The sequence below is a fragment of the Papaver somniferum genome, unplaced genomic scaffold (genome assembly GCF_003573695.1).
Source record: "Papaver somniferum cultivar HN1 unplaced genomic scaffold, ASM357369v1 unplaced-scaffold_125, whole genome shotgun sequence".
In the NCBI taxonomy this organism is placed as follows: domain Eukaryota; kingdom Viridiplantae; phylum Streptophyta; class Magnoliopsida; order Ranunculales; family Papaveraceae; genus Papaver; species Papaver somniferum.
Window position 1 is genome coordinate 17,523,508 of NW_020621603.1, and position 21,532 is coordinate 17,545,039.

The 21,532-nt window shown below is 36.2% G+C and overlaps 1 long non-coding RNA gene across 2 annotated transcripts; it reads left to right on the top strand.

Moving 5' to 3' along the window:
* The first annotated feature begins 6,359 nt into the window (after window positions 1-6,359).
* LOC113331176 lies at window positions 6,360-7,508 on the top strand. 2 transcript variants are annotated; one of them, XR_003350755.1, is made up of 6 exons: window positions 6,360-6,431; window positions 6,640-6,675; window positions 6,830-6,857; window positions 7,051-7,127; window positions 7,309-7,354; window positions 7,461-7,508. It is a non-coding gene; the product is annotated as an uncharacterized LOC113331176 (long non-coding RNA). The 2 variants fall into 2 exon arrangements; XR_003350756.1 differs by having other exon boundaries at window positions 6,382-6,392.
* Window positions 7,509-21,532: the final 14,024 nt, after the last annotated feature.

Genomic DNA, 21,532 nt, shown 5'->3' on the forward strand with positions numbered 1-21,532 from the left:
GTTCACTTCCTTAGAGTTCGACAAGTTCTGTGAGTAAAATGGAATCAAAAGGCAACTCACAGCACCATATACACCACAATAAAACGGAGTGGTGGAGAGGAGAAAACGGAACTCTAATAGACACGACAAGAAGTTCTTTAAAGGCTATGCAGGTACCTACTTATCTATGGGGAGAAGCTGTACGACACTCCACATACCTAATAAACAGGATAACTACGAAAGCTCTGAAAGACATGACTCCATATGAAAGTTTGCGAAAGAGAAAACCAAACATAGATCATTTAAGAGTGTTTGGTTGCAAAGCATACGCAAAAGTTGATTCTGCAACTCTTAAGAAACTGGATGATCGATCTCAGACTCTTGTGCATTTAGGAATTGATCCTGGATCCAAAGCTTACAGATTATTCAATCCAACAACGAAAAGAGCAATAATGAGTCGAGATGTGGTATTCGATGAAAAAGCAAACTGGAATTGGAAAGAAACTAATGATGGACCAAGTAGGGATCCATGAATGTTTCACATGAGATGGGGTCAAGTAATTGATGAAGGCGAAGGACCCATAATCATCAATACCAATGGAAACAATGATGTTAATCAATAAGAAGAAGAGAATAATGAAAACATTGAGAATAACGAAGAAGTAGAAGAAGAAGAGGAGATCGATGAAATAACTCAACCCATTCCACTGGGAAAATCAACAAGACAGATACAAAAGCCACAGTATCTGGAGGATTATGTTCTTAAAGCTGCAGAAGAATGTGAGATTATGCTACTTTCGGTTAATGATGAACCAAGGAATTTTCAGGAAGCAAAGGTCTCGACTAAATGGACACAAGCATGTAGAGAAGAAATTATTTCAATCAACAGAAACAAGACTTGGTTTCTAGTTGATAAGCCAGGTGGGGTAAAAGTGATTGGTCTTAAGTGGATCTTCAAAATAAAACGGAATACTGATGGTACTGTCAATAAATACAAAGCAAGGCTTGTAGCTAAAGGATATGTACAAGAATCAGGCATAGATTTTGATGAAGTTTTTGCACCAGTTGATAGAATTGAAACAATACACTTATTAATTGCAGAGGCAGCATCAAACTCATGGGAAATTCACCACTTAGACGTTAAGACAACATTCTTACATGGTGAATTGCGAGAAGATGTGTATGTTGAACAACCAGAAGGTTTTGAAGTAAAAGGAAAAGAGCATAAGGTTTACAAGTTATCAAAAGCTCTATATGGTCTAAGACAAGCTCCTCGAGCCTGGAATACAAAGTTAGATCAAATCTTAAGAGAAATGAGATTCATAAAGTGTTCTAAAGAAACTTCTGTATACAGAAAAGAAGAAAAGGGGACACTAATAGTAATTGCAGTCTATGTAGATGATCTATTTGTGACTGGAAATTCTCTCAAGGTGATTTGTGAGTTCAAGAAAGATATGTCATTTAAGTTTGAGATGTCTGATCTTGGGAAACTCACATATTATCTAGGCATAGAAGTTCATCAAGGGATAAATGGAATTCAGATCAAACAAGAAAGCTATGCAAAGAAAATTCTACAGGAAGCAGGACTTGAAACTTGTAATCCAACAAGAATTCCAATGGAATTTGGACTGAAAATTTCAAAAGCACAAGAGGAGCCTGAGATTGATCCAACGAGTTATAGAAGAAATGTTGGATGCCTTAGATACTTATTACACACAAGACCAGATTTGGCTTTCTCTGTGGGAGTATCAAGCCGTTATATGCAGAGTCCATGCAAGTCTCATGGTGATGTAATAAAGCAGATATTGAGATATCTAAGAGGAACAATCAACTGTGGGTTGAAGTATGGTCGAGGAGGATCAAAAGGAATTGTTGGGTATAGTGACAGCAGTCATAATATTGACCAAGATGATGGAAAAGGTACAACTGGTCATATATTTTATCTAGGAGAAGCACCTATTACATGGTGCTCACAGAAGCAAGACACTGTAGCCCTCTCATCCTGTGAAGCTGAGTTTATGGCTGCAACAGAATCAGCTAAACAATCAATATGGCTTCAAGAACTGTTGGGTGAAATCAAAGGAAGAGAACCTGAAAAAGTTCTCATCAAGATTGATAATAAGTCTGCAATTGCACTCACTAAAAATCCAGTGTTTCATGGGAAGACGAAACACATTCACAAAAGGTATCATTTCATACGAGAATGCATCGAGAAGGAGGTCATTAACGTAGAACACATACCTGGAACTGAGCATAAGGCAGATATATTAACAAAGGCATTGGCTCGGATCAAGTTTGAAGAGATGAGGAAATTAATAGGAGTACAAGATTTTTCACAGGCACAGTTGAAGCTCAAGGGGGAGAATGTTGGATTAACTTCAACATTGAGACTGAGATAGTCTCTAACTAGTTTGGTCAGATTAAGGAAAGTCTAGCATGTATTCCTAAAGGGAATTAGGTTCTAACTTGTTCTAAGAAAATGAATTACATGTACAAAAGGAATGTGGCTAGGAAAAGGAAATCCTAAGCTCTATATATGAATCTCCAATGTTGTGGATGATCATATGGAAGATTGATAGCTTTGTGTTTAGTTTTGAGTGATTTTCTAAACATAATAAAGAGAGTAGTCTTTATATAAGCTGAGTTTTGATCTACCTAGTTAGCATTATTCCCTTGCATTTGCGAGCAGGCCGTAAGAATGATATCATAAAATGGGAGTTCTTCTAACATCATAGCAGGAGGACAAACCCTTGTTTAACAAGATTTTTTACAATAACCAGTAAAAGACACTACTGTTTGCCCTTGTATGACCAGACATTGAAAGAATAATACCTGAAAGAGGATGAGACCAATGAGTATTGGCTGTGTGTCAAACCCCAGAGCTTTGAAATGGGTCATTTGCGTTATTTAAAAGAGTATAACCTCCAAATTGCAATAAGTGAGAATCTGCATCATATATACAGGCAAGTTGAAGTTACGTACACATAGATAAAGATGGCCAAGCTAATGCACCTCTTGAATGATTCAGAATGTTTGCACTAACAGAAACGATACCTATCTTAAGATCATTTTGACAAACATAAATTGATAAGGAAACTAGGTTACTGAAGTAGCAGTTGTTTAGTTTGTGACAATGTCATCCCAATTAAACTCAAAAGGAAAAGATTTAAAAAGAACAACAAATGAAGACTTTAATGCATCCTCAAACACCCATAGTAGGATATTTTTTAATAATTATAATGGTGTTGTAAGTTAACATACAATTTGGGGTAGGCTAGAAAGATACAAGGACTTCCAAGCAGTCAACCATCTTGGTACTACTCCCGCCCTTCCTAAAAGTACATGAGGACTTCCCAAACGGTCACCCATCACTAGTGGAAAATGGGGTTTTTATGACCCACATCAGAGAACCTCATTCACCGTAGCCGATACGTTGACCAAAGATAATGGTCTCTGATTCTGTAAAAACATGTAAAAATTCCGTGAGCCTAATAAACCGTCTCTGAGTTAGAAATTTTATTTACCGTTTTGCCATCATAGAACTACCGATTAAACGACCCTCAAACTCCGATTCAGATCTGGTGAATGACTCTGGGCCCCACAATTTTTGTGGTCACGATTTGCTAAACTTAAAAGAATGGCTGGATGATTACAATCTCTCTCTCGTTTTTATCGTTTCACTACTAAAGAAAAAATCCTCTCTTTCACCGCATATCATTTCCCTCTCACCTCACCTCTGCCCTCAGGCTCCATCTCTCACCTAAAGAACCAGCACCATGGAAATCCCTTCTCTTGATTCTTCTTCTGATCAATAACCCCAGATGTCGCTAATTAGATCTCAAACCTGCTGGAAATATATTTACATCATTGCTCCATCTCAATTTAATTTCAATTCATTATCGATTGAATCCATGTTTTTTTGTTTTCATTTTTAGGGGTTTTGTCGAAATCTCTAACAACTTCTAAGATGTTTTTCGATTTCTTCAATCTATACAAATATAACTTTTCATGTTTTTGTTAGGGTTTTTATAAACGAACAAGAACTAGGTACCTTTGCAAGAACCTGCAGTTTGGTAAACAAAATTTAACAACACCGATCTTCTTCTTGTTCTTGTTCGTTTTCTAGTTTTGTTTACCAAACTTCAGGAACAATCATTCGTATCTAAATCCAAAAAATCAAAACTCTAATTTCATTTGATAAGTTATCTTATTTGCTTATTTGCAAAGGAAACCAGTAGATCTGAAATTCTGCTCAGATTTGGAATAAAATTAAGGATTTGATTTGGGGGTTTTGTTAGGGTTTCACTAAATTGTGTTTGTAGAAATTTTCATTGGGTTTTCTTTTGATTTGGTATAAAAAAATTCTGGGTCGTGTCTGGTTTTTTGCAAACGAAGCCATTTAATTAGGATTTGATTTCTTCAAACTATATCAGGTGATGTAATTAGGCTTTAGAATTTTATTTTTCCCTAATCTCACTATTTAAGTTAGAGTTTGATTTTGTGAATTAGGATTTTGTTGTTTAGTTAATGGTGGATTTTTTTTTTTGATTTGCAGAGGGATTGTATTTACTTCTACCTGTGGATATCAATTTTATGCAGATCTTTTGGTTGCTGTTATCTTAGCTACAGAGGCTTTAAGGTATTGAGTTCTACCTATTACATTATTATTATCTTCGTTTTCCCTATGGATTGTTATAGAAAGTTAACTCATTTAATGCTAAACTCCCCTTTCCAACTTTGAAGTTGATTTCAGTCAAAATGTCATAAATCGTGATGTCGTGTTGGTGCGTTTAGTTTTGTTTGTTTGTTTCTTTTTTAAATCTCTTTGTTGTTCTTATTTTTGAAGATCATTTGAGCTAAATTCTTATATGTTTACTTTTTTAGCAACAACTTTAACCGGATTCCACCTCATTGTGACTACGTTAGTGGGTATGGTATGGTTTTTAAATCAACTGGCTTATCAACATCCAAGCATGTGCCTTTGTGGGAGCTTCTTAGGTTCTCAATTGTTGCTAATATCACAGGAATGAGTTTGAGACTTATGCTAAACTCTGTTGTATTTTACCAGGTCTGAATTACATTACATAGTAAAAATATTTCTTTCGCTTAAGAATCTGTTTCCATATGCTGCTGGATGAATTTGCTGGTGACTATTGATGCTTTATCGAATACTTGTTGATGCAGATGAAAGGAGACTGTCCATTGAAGCCATTTTGGATGAGACATTGATATACTTTTAGGTGTTACTGGATGGTTAGTATGTCAACCACTTACTTTGCTTTTATCAGACTTGGTTTTTGGATATATAAATGTTTTTGTGTGAAGATTGAATGCAGCCATCCAAATTTAGTTTTCCATCATAAACAAATGAATGAATTGAACTTTGAGATAGCCTATTACATGCTTGTTAAAATCACCCAATGAGTTCCGTCTTTCAAATATGGATTTTAGTTTTGAATTGATGTACATATTTCACCTTGGTTTCATGTTTTTACCATTAGTTTTCATATATTGTTTGTAAAAAGGACTCACTGAGTTCCATGACTTCCCTCCCCTAGCTGGGGTAGTTAGTTGATTCCATGTCAAGGTGGGGGCATGAGTTCAGCTAAAGCCGCTCCAGAGAGTGACACTGTAGGGTGTAGCTTTCTAGGTACGTATACTTTACTTCTTCCATAGTGATGAACTCGACAACTTTCAACGGTATTCTGATCCTTGGGTCTGGTTTATTTTTTTGTAATTGATGAATCTCCAAATTATAAGTGTTTATACTTACACCTACTACATACATTATTGCTATCTATATATTACCTTGAGTTAATGTAGTCTCCTTGGAAAAGTTCCGCGATAATTTCTTATGAGATTTGCTCATATTGTTTTTTTGAGTTTCCTTTCCAGGGATAGAATATTTATGAAATTCCAGGACTCTATCTTTGGATTCCCTGAGTTTGACATTCATCCATGTGTACTAATTTTGGTGTGGTAACAGGCAAGAGGGTTAAAAAAGCATTTGAAAAGGCTCAATGCGCTTAAGCATTGGATGCTTGTCAAGATTTGTGGTACCTTTGTAAGAATCAATAGTCCCTTTGTCCACCTCTTTCCATTTATGTTTCTTAACTTTGACGATTCAGCTAGTTTTATGCACATGTACTCTCTACTTGCAGAGATTTTTACACAGTATTATGGAAACTCAAGGAGTCCTGATTGTAGCTGCAAGCTTGCAGATCATACTGGGATTTAGTCAAGTATGGGGGTTTTCTTCGCTGCACACATTAAATTCGTTTCTAAATATTGTGCTGGTATATAATCTAATTGCAACTTACTTACTTAGTTCTTCGTGATTGAATCACAGGTTCTTCATCCCTCTTAGATAACACCTGTAGTTAGATTGGTTGCAATAATGATTATTGGTAGAGGTGAATATCTTGTCCTTGTCCTGTAGCGTTTAACATTTGGTAAGTCTTGGGCGTGTAACATTTGGTAAATTCCATGTCTGCTTGGATCAGTTTGTCTCAGTTCCCTGTTTTCGGTTTTGTCCTGTTTTAGAGTCCTACAATAAAAGAAGGTTTTGTTCTTCATCAGTATTTGATGTTTTATCTCTGCATCTATGGTATTATTGATTTCATATTGAATAATCACTAAGATAATCCGTCCCTTAACCAGGTTGCATTCATCAGAAGTTCTGCAACTGGTTCTAAGGTGATGGCCTCTGCATCTCAATTGGTTAAGTTATGTTATAGCTTTACCTTGGAATTATGTTAAGTTTTTTTATATTTTTTGAGACTTCTCATTTGGTATGTGACTGTGTAGCATCCTTTCTCTATGGAAATTGGTGGTAAAATTCCAATTATAGGTTTTTGAAGTTACAGATCTTGATAAAGGTTAGTTTCAATGGCCTAGAAGCCTTTTTCGTATCGAATTTCCCTTACTGTAAAGAAGTATACACAGTAATTTCATTGTGTATCTTAACTTTCAATAAATCCTTTGTCAATTCTTAATTGTTCCATCCAAACCTTGAAAGTATCGGTACTTATAGGTATGGGCGTTCGTAAATTTGTGTTGTGTTTGTAACAGCTGCCGAGATGACTATTTTTGGTTGCTTTTGGACAAATGGCCAAATCTATAGTGCAACACCTCCCCTTCTACTGCATGTAAGTTTCAGAAATAGACGCATTTGTTTCTCCTTGACCTTTATCTCTTGTGCGAAATTTGGATTTATTTTCCCTGGAACCATCTACATTTAGTTTGTCTTGCCAATCAATCCAAAAATAGCAATAACTGACCCATCTCTTTATGCATCGCTAATGAAGTTTCTGTGCTTAGGGACTGCAGTGGTGTACTAAGATTCGTCATGGAAAGTGGTAACAAGGGTTGTTAGGTTGTTTCCTTAACTGTAGAGTAAGTTGTTCATCTTTGCAGCTTGTAATATTCATGACTGTTACGTATCCTTAACAGATTCTGAATTGTTGTGTTTTGATATGTAGGTTCTCTTGATATCCTGATTACTTTGGAGCTTACACCTTAGTGAGAGGCATGATAGTCTCAAAGCATTTTTTATATGTTTGTTTTGGTTTGGCATCAGCTCTGCATTTTAACATTTCAATTCTTGCCTGTCACACGTTGTCGAAACATCGTCTATTGGTTTATCAATTAGTTTAGCATGTTGTTGTTTGAACTTACTAGCTAGCTTGGACATATATTGTTCTGAACTCAAAATTTCCTCCTTTTTTGTGTAATTTTAAACCCAGTGGATAAAATGAATGAATGTTAAAATTCTCAGTTTGATTATAAATTTCAGTCAAATTTGAAGTTGTATTTGAATTTCAGTTAGTTTGAAGTTGCATTTGAATTTCAGTTTGACTTTAGTTTGACTTGACTTTAGTTTGACTTCAATGTCAGTCAGATTAATTCAGATTCAGGCATTTCAGCTGATCTGAGTCTGTATATTTTTATATTATAATTCAAATCCACGACCCACGCGTGCGGGGTCAACATCTAGTTACCGTAAGAACGGTCTCTGTTCAGAGACCCACGCGTAAGGGGTCGTGCAATTAAAAAACGCTTTATCAAAGACCCATTCAGAGAACCCTAGAATAGGTCGTTTAACTCTTATATATGACCTGTTCTGAGGGTCGCGGAATGTCTGTTTTCCACTAGTGCATCTTAGTACTGCACTACTGCTCTCGCCCTATATTAGTCTATTGATGGCTCGCCAAGCCTATCACGACCCTATTTTCATAGGTAAATGGATGGGGGTTTAACGTTGGCTCGCCAAGACCTTCAGAAACGTACCTCCTTTACCCTGGCATATGAATTCGAGGACACTTCTCCAACACACTAATTTAATGCATCAAAAGTTAAGTTGGGAAATGTTTCTTAAGTTCAAGATTCAAACCAAAGCACACCTAGACAACAATAAATGTATTAAGATTGAGTTTCCAGTGCCCCAGTTCATAGTCAATAACAGGCAACAACTTCCTACTCGTCTTTGCATTGCAAAATGAGTGTAGCATGTTAAACAAGTCACGGTGCAGAACGTAAATCACATTAGTGGCAAGGCCTAAATACTTTCTGTTCAGAACTTAAGAAGCTTGTAACCCAACAGAGGTTTTCTCCAGCCATAGAGATGGACCAACCCTCTTGGGAACCAAAATCCCTTACAAGAGGTGAATTACCGGTTTGCAAACGAAATTTCGTGGCCTGGAGCAGTATGCAAACGGGTTTGCGAACTAAAATCTATGGATTTTGATTTTAAATGATGGTATGCATACCTGATATGTGTACCATGAAGTCCAAACATCCGAACTACTATTTTCAAACCTAAACATTTAAGAACCTTAAACACAAATAAAGTTAGGTAGAAATGAACGATAATCAAGGTACATGGATCGTTGTAAGTACTCTAAGCAAATGATAAAAACACAAATCTTTCTCAAGTTTATAGACATACCTTTTAGAAGGATCCTATCATGAGTCATACGGCTTTACCAAAATTCAATATCATACCTAACACAATATGTGTGCCCCTCTCGTGCTTCCCTCACCGTATACTTAACAAGACATTCCTTGGTGAGGATGCACTTACAATACAATCACGTTGTGTTAGGTGAACAATGTATTCCTCACCACAAGTGACTGAAACAGACTTTTCCGTAACAATGGATTTTCACCATCTATAGTTTTTGGCTTATTCTGTTTCACTTTTGGATTATCATGAAAGAGATCACTTATAGAACCTTGCACATCCAACTCCATTTTTTCAAAGAACCATTTAAATTCCAACATCATGGATACTGCCTTCTCCATAGTCATGGAATTTTCTGGGAGATCATTCTTTTTCACACTCAAAGCATCATTGGATTTCTTTGGTACCCACTTCTGAGTGCGTTTAGAAACAATATGAACCTTCTTCCTATTACTCTATTCTAGATTTCTCGGAAGGGAATTGGATTGACTGTTCTTTTGCAATATAGTCTTTGTCCAATTGGGAGCATCAGATCTTGTCTTTGTCTTTACAAAGTTATCCTTTTGATAATCATTACGATTGTGAAAAGGATTCTTATGACCTTTATAGGCAAATCTAGGTTTATCACATCACTTATTCCTTTGCCTAAAGGTTGGACAGTTACAACCTGTAATGTTAACCGGATTAATCTTAATATGATCTTGGTTTCACAACTTCTTGTGATGCCCAAACAAGAACGTCATGAAGTTTCTCATTCCTTATACGAAAACGACATCTCCTTTCCAGGTGACATTTATTTTCAAAATAGTGGCAAACATAATGAATGTTATTACCCGGATTCATGCGTGTTGGTTTTGGAGGTTGATATACTTTGCTCTTTTGAAACTTAACTTCCGGTGAAGGTAATTCACTTTTGCGATCAGTGGAAACTTTTTGTTGAGAAGAATCACTAGCCTTGACAAAATTTACATCTTTGCTAATACTTGGAGCATTTATTCCCTTATAGCCTAATCCTCGTGTATCATGATGATTTTTAGTTGCTCCTAGCATAGTGGTTAATTTGCTTGAACTAGTGTTGAACTTTTCAAGTCATCTTCCAACATCTTGATTTTATCAACAGCAACAGCTATATCAGCCTCGAGGCGGTTTTCTCGAGTGAGATAAGCGCTTTCTCTGTCATCAAAACTTGCTTACTGAGAGTTAATCGTTGCTTCAGTTTCTGCAAGTTTCTCTTCCAACAAGAAGTATTTTTGATAAAGATTATCACATTTAATTGATTTTGTACTCAAGTTTTCTTCAGAGTCTTTGAGGGTCGATTTGCAAGAGCGATTCCAAACATAATGACCTCCGTAAATCCTTTTCAATTTCTTGTTTTCTCGACATAGAGGAGTCAGGAGAGGTGTGACATGAGAAGTTGTCATCTTCATCTTTTACAATGAATTCAAAACCTTACCATACTCTGAGACTTCCTCATCAATATCTCTATCAATATCTGAATCACATTCATCAGAAAAGTTCATCCAACTGTTCTTCTAGGCGTGTTTCCCAGTTATCAACAATTTCTACATCAAGAGAATATTTAGATATTGACATAGATATGTGACAGTTCTCTCAGGTGAATCCATGCTTTGAAAATCATCTGGTAGTTCCTGAACTAGTACGTTTTTAGAGATAAACTCATCCATATAGTCAAACTACTACAAACACATACTTATAAGGTCTTGAACGTGTTTGTCTTCTCTGATACCAATTGAAAAAGTGGGGGTCTAACCCACACCCAATATTTCGCTTAGGAATCTGTATGGACTAACTCCAATATACTTTCAAGAGAATCAACTAAATAGTCAGACTCAATCTTAAGAAAAGTATATCAAAGAGTTATATCTTTATTCTCAATTCAATCTGCAATCAAACATAAATAGGAATTTGCGAGACCAATTGAATATAAGAAATAACTTGGACGGTATCAAAAACTAATATCCAAGTGTCAATTAATTTAATCAACGACCAGAAATTTTGTTAACGAGGTAACCGCAAATGTAGAAAAATCCCGGGACCTAGCCCACATTTGAACAACACACTGTATTAAGCCGCTACAGACACTAGCCTACTCCAACTTAACTTTGGACTGGAATGTTGTTGAGCCCTAACAAATGTCACATTGATCAAGGTACAGTCTCGTTCCTTACGTCTCTGAATCCCAGTAGGAATCTACGCACTTGATTCCCTTAGCTGATCTCACCCATAACTAAGAGTTTCTACGACCCAAAGTCGAAGACTTGATAAACCAATCTGTCTCACACAGAAAAGTCTATTGAATAGATAAATCTGTCCCCCACATATATACCTATGAGTTTTTGTTCCGTCTTTTGATAAATCAAGGTGAACAGGAACCAATTAATATACCAGACTTATATTCCCGAAGAACAACCTAGAAATATCAATCAACTCACAATAATCTTAATCTATGGTAGCGAAACAAGATATTGTGGAATCACAAACGATGAGACGAAGATGTTTGTGACTACTTTTTATCTTGCCTATCGGAGATTAAATCTCGAGCAAATTTTATAGAAGATAATACTCAATCAAGATATAAAACAGCAAGATCAGAACACGCAACTACAGAGAAAATAGTTGGGTCTGGCTTCACAAACCCAATGAAGTCTTCAAGTCGTTAACCTACATGGTTTTGGAAAAAAAACCTAAGGTTAAAGGAGAATCGACTCTAGTCGCAACTACTATCACACAGGAGCTGTGGGGATCAAGTTTCCCAGTTGCTAGAGTCCTCCCTTATATAGTTTTTAAATCTGGGTTTGCAATCAATGTTACCTTGGTAACAAAGCATTCAATATTCACCGTTACATGAAAACCTGATTAGACTCAGTATAATATCTTCCAACCATTAGATCGAACTTAGCTTGTTACACAAAAATGAAAGTGACTTCATTAGGATACGAGTAATCATACCTAAACGTGTACACCTTGTTGGATCAACGATAGTTAACCGAAGTTAGCCATATGCACACTTTCATATCAACCGTATTCATCTTAACCATAACTAGTTCAAATGACTCAAATGAAACTAGTTCTAGAGTTGTTCAATTGTTTATATTCTCATAGAAGTATACAAGACACAATTGAAGCAAAATCGATTTTGATTCACTCGAATCAATTCATGAATATTATATCCACGGTTTTCAAAAGATTGCATTTCTTAATATATAAATGTATTAGTTCATGAACAATACGATTTTAGAACATAACCTACTCAAGTGAGCAAACGGGTACGCATACCTAAGTGGTCGGACTAAGTTTGGGTTTGCCAGTATGCGAACGGGTATGCATACCTTCCAAAACTCAGTTGAATTCCGGAAAGTGAAACTCACGCCAGTACGTATACCGATATGCATACTAAGTTCCAAGACTTTCATTAACCAACCAGTATGCATACAGGTATGCATACTATGGTTCCCGGACATGGAATAACTTGAAACAATTAGCATACAAATACGCATACTGTGATATATCCAATCATGGTTATTTGTTCTAGACTCTCATTTCATTCATTGGAATATTCTTAGAAGACGACAATAGATGTCTCACACAAACTATTAGCTTCAAAGCAATTTTCAAGTGATCGAATGATTAATACGAAACATTCCGAGTCTACATCAAATGACTGTCTCACACAAATCTTGTAAGATGTTACAAGAAGATTTTCACATGATCATCTTTTGACTTTCGTCAAGAATATAAGATGAACTTGGCTAAAACGAAAGCTTAACAACACATATTTCGAGAAATATGTAAGCGAGTTAAACTCAGCTCGAAATATCAAATGTGTATAATCGAAGTCTATATAGTTATACGCCTTTTGTCTCAAATAGGAGATAGAATAGATAGACTTTTGAGTGATAGATGAGTTCAAGTCTCCACATACCTTTTTGTTGATGAAGTTCCACAAGCTCCCCTTAGTAGCTCTTCGTATTCAATCGATGAACATCGTGAAGTCTATTGCTCAACTACACTTTCTATCCTAATCCGAGACTTAGCTAAAAGTAGACTATAAATCAAGGATTATAGTTTTGGCAACTAAACTTGACAACAAGCTTGAGATAGCAACGCTTGCGAGTTCGACCGAGCAATGCTCTAACTATTTTCCCGTTTGTCAATTTTAGTGACAAAACTATCAATTCATATGGATTACAAAATATAAATAAACTTTGTAGCTTCTCATCCAAATGCTTGATTTCCTTGGTTCTTCAACATTACTCGAAACCTTCATCACTTCCAAGTACTCCAGTGATTCTGAACGTGTTCAACTCAGCATCATAGTTGTTGAAGACTCATAGCTATAACAATGAGAAAACAGTAGCTCTCAATCATTGTTATATAGTGTCATAGTATTATTACACAACATCAAAGTCCAATTGTATCAAAACTTTGACAACATTACTATGGTGATATGTATCACTCCCCCTTTACGTAATGATCCGTAAACCATATGTATTTGTAGTGTGAACTACATATTAAGTCTCCCCCTTTTTGTCAATATAAATTGGCAAAGGTACGAAAACTAGTGGGATCATAATAAAATTCTCATAGAGATACTTCATGACTAAAAGAGAAGATATCAACTTTGTTTAGATGCAATCAAAAAATCGAAAATAAATGCATTCATCAAGGATTTAATAAAGATACAAGAAAACTCATACAATATTCTACAGCCGCACTCCCCACAAAGATTTTGCAATTAAGCACAAGTTCAATTAATAACTCTCCACCATAAAATGACATTCTCGAAAGAACAACAAGAGCGACCTTACTTTTACAAGAAAAGAAGGATTTCTTTGGACATTAAAAAATTGCATGAAACATGAATTTGTATCCAGAAAACTCAATTAAATTAACCACAAGATAACCCATGATTAATTCAATCGGAAATGCTCAACATAAAAGAACTTACGGAGACACACAGTACTTTCACATAGAAGTGGATCAGAGAAAGATCCATACTGCGGAATATTCAAAGATTCATTATATTTTTCATCAATATTTGCATAGAGACATATAATAGACTTAATCTTTGCAATCAAAAGTTTATCCTATCTTCCATCAATATTTTCATAATGACACAATAGGCTTAACTTTTGACATATATGGGACAATCATAGTTCGCTAATGTAAACACACATATCCCATAACAATTTTTGCATATATAAAACCAATAAAGATTAATACTAAAAACATCATCTTCCAAAAACTACAAATGAGCTTAGAATATAAGTACTCCAAGAATCCAAGTGCCCAAGTCCAAGAGAAGTGAAACAAGTGCGAAGAAACGGACCGAAACACTCAAAAACAAGAGTCTTTCCAAATACCAATCTTAACTCATCCAAATTCAGTAATTTTCATCTCCATTTTTAAGATAAATCAAATAGGAAGAGAATGAAAAAAGAATGAGTTCATTCCGAGTTCGGACGAAGAAGTTACGGCCAAAACAAGTTTACCGAAAATCGATATCTACGGGCCAGTTTGCAAACGAAATTTCGTGACCTAGAGAAGTATGCAAACGGGGTTGTGAACTAAAATACCTGGATTTTGATTTTAAATGATGGTATGCATATTTGATATGTGTACCATGAAGTCCAAACATCTGAACTACTATTTTCAAACCTCAACATTTAAGAACCTTAAACACAAATCAAGTTAGGTAGAAATGAACGATAAGCAAGGTACATGGATCGTTGTAAGTACTCTAAGCAAATGATAAAAACACAAATCTTTCTCAAGTTTATAGACATACCTTTTATAAGGATCTTATCATGAATCATACGGCTTTACCAAAAATTCAATATCATACTTAACATAATATGCATGTGCGCCCCAATTCCCGTGCTTCCCTCACCGTATACTTAATAGGGCATACTTGTTGTGCTTATGCTTACATACTTCCTAAACACCCCAATATCTTCACACAGAAAACAAAAAACTAGTGCGGAATTTAAACAAGAACACAAAGAATTATAGTGGTTCGGCAATGTTCCTACTCCACTGCGGCAAATATAATTCTTATTGAAACTTAGAGAATAGACAAATTATTTCTTCACACACCTCTAACATTTCAGGCTGAGATACAATAACCAAAGAGTTACGCCTCTATTTATAAAGCTATGAATAATCTAGAATCCACCTAGAAATAGAAGTCCTAAATAGAGAACTAAATCCTAAAAGAAATCAAATTCCTAAAGTAACTTGCAAACTGATTTAGGAAATCAGTTGGGTCTTTCCTAAAGTAAGGTGTTTGATCGCAGTCGTACGTGTCAAAAATAATTTCACTTTCTTACTTAACTAAAATAAATGAAGTATGTGATAAGAAAGAGTTCGTTTGCACAGAGAGGCAATTTTTGTTATACAATTTTAAGATTCTTAAGTAACCACGGGGGGATTTTTGTTTTAGCAAAGTTATAAAAAAAATTGAAAGCAATAAAATATGAAAGTAATCATTAAGAAGAAGATATTGGTCACGGGAAAGTATCATTCATAAACATGTATTTTCATCAATGACTAGAATTGATATTTTAATCTCTCATTTATTAAAAGTCCTAGGATACCTTGATCGCAAAATATCCCGCTAATTCCCTGATTTCATCACAACCACATTAAAAGATGCATATGTGAATTCTTCCTAGAAAACAACCTAAAGTGTAAAAGCACAATTAAGTTTAACTCCCTAAAAGCACTAAGTTCTATGGAATAAGACTAATCAAGGCAATCAAACATGTAAAATCACTAATTCAATTTAACCAAGGTTATGATTCATTTGTCACTAGTAGGATATATCACTACAAGCACTACCCACAATTATGCTACTTATTAGACTGAGAGATAAACAACTTATTCGTATTGAAAACCCTAATATAGCTTTAGAAATGAATGCAAATCGGATTGATTCCGGACTCAACCAAACAAACAATCAAATCATATGACAATATAAACCATGAATCATAAACAATAAATTATTGAGACAAAACTAATTCATTGAAGCAATATCATGTTGTGAAATCAACTTTATCCCATAACCAATAATAGTTGTTTAGCTACTCATAGCTTTTGAGTTCATCATAATCAATAATAAAAATGAAAAAGATGAAAACAAAATGAAAGCAAACCCTAGTCGCCGCTCTCCAATCCTCCAAGTAGAAAATACGTGATCTAAAAAAAGTAGAAACTTTCTCCTTTTGTAGCTTTTCATCTTTCCAAAACTAGGCCAATCCTCCAAAAGCCCAAATCCAATGTGGTCCACCAAGTCCATATGTGAATACACCCATGTAGAAAATATGTCCAAAAGTCATCGCCGTAAAACTGGTTAAATGGTCGGAAATTGGCCGGAGAAGTCACCGAGAAGTAGCTCATGTGACCGGCAAAGTCCACCCCGGTCACCGGTCAACGAGTCAGCTCGAGAAGTCAACTCAGTCAACTCGGGTCAAGCAGAACGATTCAGAACTATGTCAGACAAGAGTCAGATAGTCAGGTGAACTAACTAGGCTAACTGGTCTGAGTAATTTCTCATGCCACAGTCTTCTGTAGCGCCATTTTGGCCTGCTTCCAACTTCTCTTACACAAGCCTAAGCCATTTTGCACCATCTTTGTACATTACTTCCCCTGCAACCTGAAGTTCATCTATGCAGCACAATACTCCTGAAATGCAAATCTGAGCCAGCTCTTGACAATACTGTATCACCAGCTCCATCTTATCTAATATCACCAACACAACCTCCTGCAATGGCATGGCAACTCGCAGAGCCAACTCTCTGCATCTCCTTGCCTGAAACTCTTGTAGACATCCAGTACCTACTCCACCTGCAGTTTCATGTTGAGCAGAAACCCCACAGTTCAATTGCAATCACCATCGTCAAAGCCCGCACTTGAACTGCCTTCTGTAACATCACTTTCATTTCTTAATCTCAGCTGCAATAAGTAACATCTCAGCCTCGCACTCTCCCATGACTCCACTGTAAACATACAACATCAGTTCCAACTGCTTTTTAATAAAACAATCTGTAGCTTCTTGACATACATCTAGACATTTCAACAGTAACACCATTCCGTTCTTATCTGCCTCAGACCATCTTCCACATTTCCTTGTCTTCAAAACTGAGTTGCACAACAACAGCACCACAGTTCAACACCTTCAGTTCCATGTATCTTGCTTTATTCCAGCTCCAGTTTCTTCAACTCTTAACCTGCACTGTCTTGTAACAATCTCCAGAGCCTTTATCACCTGCAATTCCAACTACATAAACCATTAGCATCTCTATATACTCTTCAGTTCCTCCTCAGGACCATTTGTAGCTTTCGCATCCACCTGAAGTCTCTTAACCTAGACTTTCCATCTCATAACCAGAATCCATGGCAGCACACAAATCTGAGCTAATTCTTGACAACAGCTTCAGCTCTGTCCCATGTATCGCCAGCTCCACATGTTCACTCAATATCCTTGGCTATAAACACCACCAGAGCAGCACAACTTCGTTTCAGCTTGAACCCATTGACTGTAACAACAACCAGCATTCCATTCCATGTACCTTCACTTCAAGCACCACCAGTAACTGAATTGCATCTTCAATCATACAACCCATTCAATCATTCATGCCTGCAACTCATCTGTAATTCATCTTCTCATTTCGCTTCAAACAAATCTCTTGAACCAGCATCAGTGCATTTTAGAGCATAGCTCGGTCAACCTCGCATGCGTTGTTATATCAAGCATGTTTGTCAATGTTAGTGATCAAAACTATAAAGTCTTGATTTCTAGCCTATTATCTAAGTCTCAGACTAGGATAAGAAAAGTGTAGTTGAGCTCAAGGACTTCATGGTGATTCAATGACAACGACGAAGATCTACACCCAGGAACCGTGGAACTTCATCAACAAAATGGTATGTGAAGACTTGACCTTAGCTATCACTCGAAAGTCTATCTATTCTTCTCCTACTTATTATGAGAAAAAAGTCATATGCTATCTAGACTAGATCATATACACTTGATATTTCGAGCTGAATATTCATTGCTTATCTTTTACTCGAAATCATGTGTTGGTAAAGCGTTTGGCTTTGATCATTTTTATCTTCACCTAGTGATGAAAGTAATGAAAGTTTCAATCACTCTGGAAATTGCTCTGATGAGAAAAGTTTGTTGTTCTTCACGACTGAATATCGGCCTCTGAGAATGTTTCAATGATTGAAATGAGAGTTTAGATTATATAACCATGTATTCCTTTAATCGAAGTTTTCGAACTTTGTTGATCAAGAGAAATCGGTAGGATTGTGGAATTGGCTTGCCAAGTCCGCGAACTGACGGAAGTTCTCGACCGAGAATTTCTGTTGGGATTTCCAAAATTCGTTTGTGTGCTAAGTCCGCGAACCCAGTCCGCGAATTGGCGAAAATTCTCGACCCGAGAATTTCTGCTGAGTTTGGAAAACTCAACCGATTAACTTAAGTCCGCGAACTTATTTGTGATCTCAAGAGGTTATGATCTAAAGATGTGATCTGAACATGAAACATTAATTTTTAAGGAATGCTTTATGCAAACCGTGGCTATAATGTTCATGAGCCGATTCTAATCGAATCGAATCATTTTTGTTTCAATTGTGTCTTATGTAGTTACATAAGATCTCATAGCAATTGAACAACTCTTACCTAGTTCATTTTAGTCAATTGAACTAGTTATGGTGAAGAAGAACATGATTAATATGAGATGCTCATATGGTTGACCTTTTCGGTTATCATGTTGAACCAACATACGCGTATTCGTTTGGGCATGGTTTTCTCAAACCAAGTAAACTTGTACCCAAGTGTGTGTGACAAGATATGTTTTTCGATCTAACGGTTGAGAGATATTGGATTGAATCTAAATCAGGTTTTCATCTAACCGTGGATAGAGTTTGCTTTGTACCTAAGGCAAAACCCTGATTTGAGAGGTTATATATAACAGACATCTAGCATTGAGCAAACCTAATCCCCACATGTCTGTGTGCTACTAGTGCTCTCGCTAGAGTCGATCTCCATTAACTCTTGAGTTTCTTCTCTAAACTCGAGTTAACGACTTCATTGGGATTGTGAAGCCAGATCGATACTACTTTTATCGTAGTTGTGTGATCTGATCTTGTATCTTCTATCGTACGAGTACAATCGATTAATTTGCTTGAGATCGTGAGAGTTCTTCGATAGGCAAGATAAAGAAGTCACAAACATCTTCTTCTCACTGTTTGTGATTCCTCTACAAGCCGCTTGTGTAGTCAGAAGGATTGTAGAGAGGTGATTGATTAATCTAGGATGTTCTTCGGGAATATAAGTCTGGATTATCAATTGGTTCATGTTACCTTGATTTTATATCTAAAGACGGAACAAAACCTAGGGTTTATCTGTTGGAGACAGATTTATCCTTTCGATAGACTTTTCTGTGTGAGACAGATTCATTTATTATCAAGTCTGTGATTTTGGGTTGTAGCAACTCTTAGTTGTGGGTGAGATCAGCTAAGGGAATCAAGTGCGCAGTATCCTGCTGGGATCAGAGGCGTAGGAGTACAACTGTACCTTGTATCAGCGGGAGATTGGTAGGGGTTCAACTATAGATCAGTCCGAAGTTACCTTGGAGTAGGCTAGTATCTGTAGCGGCTTAATACAGTGTGTATTCAATCTGGACTAGGTCCCGGGGTTTTTCTGCATTTGTGGTTTCCTCGTTAACAAAACTTCTGGTGTCTGTGTTATTTCTTTTTCGCATTATATTTTATATAATATAAACAACACAGGTTGTGCGTTCGTGATCATCAATTGGAAATCCAACCTTTGGTTGTTGATTGATATTGATTGATCCTTGGACATTGGTCTTTGGTACCGTCCAAGTTATTCCTTGTATTTGATATAGACTCGCTATTGATTTTATCTTGAGTAGAAATCAAATCAAGAGAGATATATTAACTCCTTGAGATACTTTTATATAGATTGAGTCTAACTGTATATTTGATTCTCTAGCAAAGTATTTCGGAGTTAGTCCATACAGATTACTAAGAGAAATATTGAGTGGTGTTGTTAGACCCCCGATTTTTCAATTGGTATCAGAGCACGCAAACACGTTAAAGACCTCATCAGCATGTGTTTGTAGCGATCTGACTCTATGGACAAGAGTACCATCTCTGACAACGCAACATAAGTATAGGACCACTCAGATACGTTTCAAAAATATGATACCACTGAGGAAAATTCCTTCTTGTCTCCTTCAACCGAATCTAAATCCAACTGGAGGAAATCTCTTGATGAATAGTTGGATGATCTCTGGATGATAGTGATTCTGAAGAAGGACAAAGTCTTGATGTAGAAGTTTCTCAATACATCAAGTTGTTTAATCGTGAATTGAAGGAAACAAGGACAATTTCTTACTTGAGAAAGTATATGAGTCCTCTCTGTCAAGAAAACAGAAAGTTGAGAAAACTCTTCAAAGGTTATGATGGTGGATACGGACTATTACAATCTATCGTCAAAGACCATGAAGAAGAGGTTTGCTCAAAAAATCTGAATGTGATAATCTTCTACGTAACCTCTATATATTAAAAGAGAGGCTTGCTGAAATTGAAGAAAAATGTGAATCTCAACAGAAGTGTTTCAATGACAAAGAATGCAGTCTTCTTACCAAAGAAAAATCCATGGAAACCAAACTCACTGCTGCTTTTAATAAGGTAAAATCACTGGAAGAGAATCTAAATAGGTTCGGTTCTAGCTCTACAAAACTGTCTTCTATGCTGGGAGCTTGTAAAGAACCTCTTGATAAACGTGGGTTGGGATATAAAGGAATAGACTCTCATAACTGTGGTAAGAAAAAGTTTGTTAAAGCTGTTAATATTTCTCCATGTGAAGAACCTGTGTCAGCTTGCAAAAACAAGGATTCTACTTCTTCCAAATCTACTCAAAAAAGAACTACTGAACGTAGGTCCTTCAACTGCTATTACTGCGGAAACAAAGGACACTCTGAGGGAAGGTGTCGGCTTCGGATAAGGAATGAAAAACTTCACAACATTCTTAATTGGATGTCTAATGAAGTTGTTAAACCTATATCACATATTAGAATCAACCCTGTTCGACCTCAAGGGACATACTGTGATAGGGATTTTCCTAATTTTGTACTCAAACCGAAGGATACCTACAATGGTGGAAGGAAAAACAACAAAAGTGTGACAGATGCTGTAATACAATTTGGAAGGAGAAAAAGGAACATGAGAAATAAAAACGTGTCAAGTTCTCCTAATATTCTCAAAAAGGACTGTGAATCCAAGGCTTCCAATTCATACTTCTTACATGTCAACAACCGAGTCCCTGATCTGAATATTCACATAAACAGACTAAGACGAAATATCAAGAAAACATGGAATGTTATTAACCCAGGTATTTCTAAATCTTCTCTTGATAATGCTTCTTCAACTAAATATGGTAGTTCGCTAATTGCCGATGAAAAGGAAAAACAATAAGTGAATAATGATGAGCAAGATGCTCATATTATTACACCCTGACATGCTCATGTTGCATCTCTTTTT